Source organism: Microcaecilia unicolor, chromosome 5, assembly GCF_901765095.1.
Source record: "Microcaecilia unicolor chromosome 5, aMicUni1.1, whole genome shotgun sequence".
NCBI classification, from domain to species: domain Eukaryota; kingdom Metazoa; phylum Chordata; class Amphibia; order Gymnophiona; family Siphonopidae; genus Microcaecilia; species Microcaecilia unicolor.
This window is the reverse complement of record NC_044035.1, coordinates 279356586-279363449: the sequence shown is the minus strand read 5'-3', so window position 1 is coordinate 279363449 and position 6864 is coordinate 279356586.

The following is a 6864-nucleotide window of genomic DNA, read 5'->3' as shown; positions in this document are numbered from 1 at the left end:
CAGTTTCACCTTGAGTCTTCCACATCTTCTTATTTGCTTCTCACAGCACATTAAGTAGGATTTTGTTGCCTCATTCCATAGTTATCAAATGATCATTTTCAGAGCGGCATAACATTCAAAGATATTATTATACATTCCTTGCTGCAAACACTGCAAAAATGTAAATCAGAGCTTTGCTATCATAGTACTAACTCCCTCTTGGATAACCATTCTTGTGATTATTGAAAAAAATGGTAGAAGTCACCTTGTGAAAATGAGAGGTTTAAGTTATTTGTGTATGCATACTTGTTTTGAAACTGTTATGTCAAAATTAAGTTTTTCTAAACAAAATCATGTAAGTGTGCAATGAAAATGAATGGCTCAGCATTATCTTTTCCTCGCCTATGACAACAGCAGGCAGAAGGCAGATTATTGTCTGAAAACACTCATTCAGCTCTTCCAGATGTAACTAGGAGTGTGCATGTTAAAAAAGTGCATTCTCTAAGGGGCCCTTTTACTGAGCTGTGATAAAAAGGGCCCTGCTCTAGTGGTGGGGGCTGTTTTTGCTGCACGCTGAGGCCCTTTTTACCATAGCGGGTAAAAACGCCGAAAAAAGACATGGCCATGTGGTAAGTTTGCTCTTACTACATGGCCATGTGGGTGGGGGGGGGGGGAGCACTTACCGCCACCCATTGAGGTGGCGGTAAGGGCTCCTATGTTGACTTGGTGGTAACCCCGGAGGAAGTATTTTTCAAATATTTCCACTAGCGCTGGAAATGCTGAACGCTGGGGATGGAACTACTGCCAGTGCTTGTGTTGGACCAGTAGTAGTTCCAAACTGCCAACGGTAAGCCTGCATTGGGCTTACTGCCACTTAGTAAAGGGCCCCTTAGTGTGTGTGTCAGTAAGTGTGTATGTGATTAGGGACATTGTGAGAGTGGGAAGATCAGAGGGTAATTTTGGGGTAGTTTGAGAGTGGTATGGAAGGTATGCAAGAGGACAGTTATGTGCACAGGGAGTTGTTTGTTATAGGGGCTGCACATATGAGTATGTGTGGTGGAGAAGGGAGTGAATCAGTACCAAGCATGAAGCTAAGATTTCCGGCATCTTCCAGAAAATTCTATTTTTATGTTTATGTGCATATTTACAAATACAAACACTGGAGTATAACATTTGTAAAGTAATTGAAACGTCCTGCAAATGTTAAATCTGTGCCGCCCCTTCCCCCTCCTCCCCCCCATGTTCAGTGTCTCATCACTTCTTCTCCTATGTCAGGCTTCTTATCATTTCCTCCCCTTGCCTGGCCTGCCATGACTGCCACAGCCAATGCCATTCTACCACCACCTAGGCCTGAAAGAAATCGGTGTGGCACAGACCTTTCACTATAGGCCATGTCCTGTCCCTTGTGATGACCTTCTGTCAGAGTGGATGGAACATGACAGGGCTTGTGCATGGCCCTGACATTACCAAGGTAATCATGGTTGGGAACTCCATTCCTGCCTGGCAGCTCAAATATTAGTATCCCCTGCCACACTTACTGTGTTGTTCTGGGTCTGATCTGCCTTTTTTACCCTTCCTTCCTCCTTTTCTTTCCACCTACACTTGTATCCCCCTTTCTTTACCTTCTCCCACCCTCCCATTTTCTTCCTTTCTTCTTTTTCTTCTCACTCTCCCTTTATCTCTCCTTATTTTCCATCCACATTCACTTCTAGTACCTGTGATCAGGCCAGGCTCACTTATTCTATCTGTGCCGGGGGGGGGGGGGGGGGGGGGTTAGTTCTCCATCCTGTACATTCAATTTTCTGTCTTCTTCCCCTCCCAATCTCCCTCTGATGTTAAAAATATGTTAAACAATTGCCCTAGTAGGTCATGCTTCTTTCCTCCTGAACATCTGTCCTATAAACAACTGATAAAATGGTCCCTGAGGTCAACCTCCTTCTTTTCAGGTCTCCATGGTTACATACAAAAAAATATTTAAAGAAAGCCTACCAAGCCTAGTTCTGCTGCCAGAGAAAAGAAATACTTGTTTAGAACTTGATGGAAGCAGGGGTTATCCTGTTGGATCTATTCTTTTATGGGCAGCAGGGAAAGGCAGGGAATTCTTTAGTGGGGTTATCTTTCTTTTTGCAACTATGGAAGACTTGAAGAAAAGGAAGTTGGCCTCAGAAACATGTTTTTAAGGTTATTCGCAAGCAAGGAGTTCAAGAAGGAGGGAGGAAGGATGACCTTTGGCTCCCCTCCTGCAGTCCTGCTCATGGATCCCATTGCCTTTGCATCGTGGGCAGCTTGACTTCTTGCCTGTCTGGCTGCTTACAGCTCCTGTGTTTTTTTTTAAGCCCTTCTTCTTGATGGGCAGGCATGTGATTCCCTGCCCACAATGGTTCCCTGTACAGGTAAGTTTGTCCATGTATTTGCATACATAAACAAGCCTATGCATATGGATGTTTAGGCAAACAGACTACCAGATGGACTACTCCTTGACAAAAGGTGATATCACCTGAAGAAAAAGACACTTAAAAACATGAGCTATCAGAACTAAAGTAAAAGTCCCCTAGGCCTCCCTTCACCTCCTGCTTTTCTCTTACCTCATTGCTCCTTCCCCTTTGAACCCCACAGATAGGGTAAGAGTCTGGCAAGCAGCTTGGCAGGACACAGGCAGACACAGAGAGGACTTTTATTTTAGTTTTGGTGATCCAAATGGTTGTTTTGTGCATGAATATTGAAAAGGAAGAACAATGAATATATATAACTTTTTTCTTCAGTTTAATTTTCAAAATGAAAGAAAACAATATCATTAGATTCTATTTCACTCAGTTATGTTGGCTTTCAGGATCCTTGTGATGAATATACATGAGACAGTTGCATGCACTAGCTCCATTCTATACAAATATATATTGTGCATATTTATTATGGACATCTTGAAAACAAAATTGCAAGATTGGGTTAGGAAACATCATGCAAGGTGATTTGACAGGGAACTATCTTGTTAATTACAGCAGTATTCTGATGGTGAAAACAGTCACAAGTTTAGGGGTCAATATTCAAAGCAATTTAACTGGCCAGAAATGGTGCCTGGCTAGTTAAATTACCTGTTGGGGGTTAACTGATCATTTTTAGTGGCATTTAAATGGTTAGTGCTACTGAAAATGACCAGATTAACACTTAAAGGAAAATCGGCTATTTTGAGGGTATTCCAGAGGTGGAATTCGCACTTGGCCAGTTAAGTGCTGATATTCAGCACTTAACTGGCCAAGGTAACTGGATAAATAGGACCACATAAGAGTCAGTCCTCTCTTTTTGTGATGCCCCATAGCTGGTTAAGTACTCAATATCCCACTTAACGGGCTGTAGAGTAGCATGCTCTGAAAACCTAACGTCAAAGTTCAACGTCAAAGCATGGGCATGGCCCGGCACTCAATTTCCAGGCATAACGCCGACTGAATATCGATCTCTTAGTTTCTTTCTCTGCAAAACAATGTTATTTTCGGGAATGCAATGTTACAATTCACAGCCAAACTAATTGTATTACTAAACAATTTACTATGGAATTTCTCCATGAATGAAAACGTATTGCAGAACAAGACTAACGGGAATTCACATCTGTAGTGCCATTTGCCTTGTTTACTCCAGAACTTAAAACCAGCTCCCAGATACTGAATTTCATACCTATTGATCTCTTTGAAGTGCAAGCCATTTATCAACTACAGACGGAAGCAGTCTCCACTCATTCTGTTTAATAGCAAGAACGCTTATGATCTATCATCGACGAACAGGAAGCATTCATGCCTCTCAAATCTTGAGAAACAGTTGGGGGTGGGGGGAGTTGTTACCTATACTGTGCTCAAAGCAAATAAAACTTGTGTCATACAGAGATACAGATATGTTTACTGCATATATTACCAACAAATTGGAAAGAGAACATGTCATCTGGAATCAGCACAATTAAAAAGGTACTGCACCGTGGCAGTATGAAATCTGAAAGCACAGGATACATTTATTAACTGAAAGACAATTATCTCAACAGAGAAACAAGAGCTTAGCTGTATTGTTTAACAGCTTAATGAATGAGGGAGGCTGATAGTGAAAAAGGATGTAGATTCTGAAAGTATTGTAAATCAAATTGAAGTACAGAGAAAATATACTTTAAGCCGATGATTATCCGTAAAGACTAAAAATAGGTTTTAGAAAGAAGAAGGGCCAAATGGTTAGAATAGTTGGCTAAGAACCAGGGAAGCCAGTCTATATATATTGCATTGAAGTACAATAGGCATTTCACTGCCCCTTTCACTGTTCCCTTTAAGCTGAATGGGAGTCCTCCAACCGCATTGCTGCAAGTGCAGGGGTGGTGCTTCAATATTGTGCTTTCAATCACTTGGGATGAGCAGGTTCCCTGGAGTCCTGCAGAAGTTGCCTGTTCTCACTGGCAGGACTGTAGGTGGAGGACTTCTGCTCAGCTTCGAGGGAATGGTGGTCCCTATTGGGTTCATAGTCTAAGGGGATCTGATACTAAAATATGATAGAATCTGGGCTTAACGCATGGTAATGCAGGATTTTACTGCATGCTAAGCCCAGATTTAACAGAGCAATTTTGGGGAATTTTAAAAATATATTTTATTGCAGGTTGTGCACTAATGTTCTCATTAGTGTACTGTACGTACCTAGAGTTATCGTGGGAGCACTTACTGCCTCCTATTTAGGAGGTGCCAAGGGCTCCTGCATTAACTTTTCATTAATCAATTACCCCAGGATTCTATATAGCACTACCAAAATTGCCACACAAATCCGGTCGTATTCTGGATTTGTGCACACAACTTAATTATTTAATAAGCCAATTAGTGACAATAATTGCCAATTAACAAGCAGTTATTGACAGTAATTGACATTCATTAGAATTTAAGCGCACAACTTGCTAGGCACACTCTGTAAAGTGTTGCACGTAAATTCTAATGCGTGCTGCCAAAAAGGTGGTATGGCCATAGGCGTGGAATAAGAAGACTGTGAGCATTCTGAAAATCTACATACACAACAACAACAACCATTTCTAAAGCGCTACTAGGGTTACGCAGCGCTGTACAATTCAAACATAGAAGGACAGTCCCTGCTCAAAGAGCTTACAATCTAAAAGACAAGAGAACAAACTAAAGACAAGTGAACAATCTAGAGGACGAGTGAACAGTTAATCTGATAGGGTGGATAGATTGGGGTATTTTATATTTCTCGAGCGGTTAGGCGCCGAAGGCAGCATTGAAGAGGTGAGTTTTAAGCAGAGATTTGAAGATGGGTAGGGAGGGGGCATGGCGTATGGGTAAAGGAAGATTATTCCAGGCATAGGGTGAGGCAAGGCAGAATGAGCGGAGCCTGGAGTTGGCAGTAGTGGAGAAGGGTACTGAGAGAAGGGCTTTGTCCTGTGAGCGGAGGTTGCGGACGGGAACATAGGGGGAGATGAGGGTGGAGAGGTAGTGAGGAGCCGCAGACTGAGTGCATTTGTAGGTAAGGAGGAGGAGCATGAATTGTATGCGATATCTGATCGGAAGCCAATGAAGTGATTTAAGGAGAGGGGTGATATGAGTATATCGGTTTTGGCGGAATATAAGACGTGCAGCAGCATTCTGAACGGATTGAAGGGGGGATAGATGGCCGAGTGGGAGGCCGGTGAGGAGTAAGTTGCAGTAATCGAGGCGAGAGGTAATGAGAGCATGGACGAGAGTTCTGGTGGTATGCTCAGAGAGGAAAGGGCGAATTTTGCTGATATTGAGGAGGAAGAAGCGACAGGTCTTGGCAGTCTGTTGGATATGCGCAGAGAAGGAGCGGGAGGAGTCGAAGGTGACTCCGAGGTTGCGGGCAGATGGGACGGGGAGGATGAGGGTGTTATCAACAGAGAGAGTGGAGGAAGAGGAGAAGTGGGTTTAGGAGGAAAGACAAGGAGCTCGGTCTTGGACATGTTCAGCTTCAGGTGGCACCTTCTGTACGTCTAACTTAGGCACCAGTATTTACATCAAGTTTAACTTGGCCTAAATGGATGCACCTAGAGTTAGACACAGGCATGGCCGCTAGGTGTATTCTATAAACTGGTTAGGTGTATTCTATAAATCACACCTAAATCTAACCATGGTTTACAGAATATGCCTAGGTGGAAATATTTTCAGTGCTGATTTTTCAGGCGCCATATATAGAATCTATTTCTTAGCGCATGTTAAGTATAATGCACTAGCTGTTTTATGCTTCCACGTCCACTCTCCGCCCATGACATGTGCTCTCCCTAAAATAATTTTTAAAAATCAGTAATGCATAGGTTAGTTTGTGCAAGCAGGCAAAATGCAGCAAAACACATTTCTGCAGAAGCCAGTTTGCATATTCTAACCACAGGTTAAGAGCTTAATGCCGTTCAGTGTGGTAACTTGTAGTAGGGGATTCAGTAGGTGTGCTAAACATTTGTGCAATGCATACCCTTAACTAAGGTTTATGTACTCACTATTTGTGCTGAACAATGTCACGTTTTGGTCTCTTTCTGAGAGAGTCAGCTATAACTTTTGACTTCTGTGTTGATTTGAAGAAACTTAAGTTCTGTGGCACCATCTCTTTCTGAAATTTATCCTTCATATTATACACAGATTGATGACTAGCACCAGTGCATTTTGTCTAGCAAAAAAGGGTGCCGGTACTCAAATGCCAGGCCACCCTTCAGGGGTGGAGTGATCATTGAGGGACCCACCCTACAATAGCCAGGACCCCTGCAACCAGTCATAGGCAGAAGTTGTGAACCTGAGTTATTTCATTAAAATACGAGAACCTTGGGTCAAGTTTAGCAGACAGTGGAAAAGGTGCCTGTACTCAGCACCCCCAAGTACCCCCTCAAAAAAAGCCCTGACAAGCACTATTCCCATT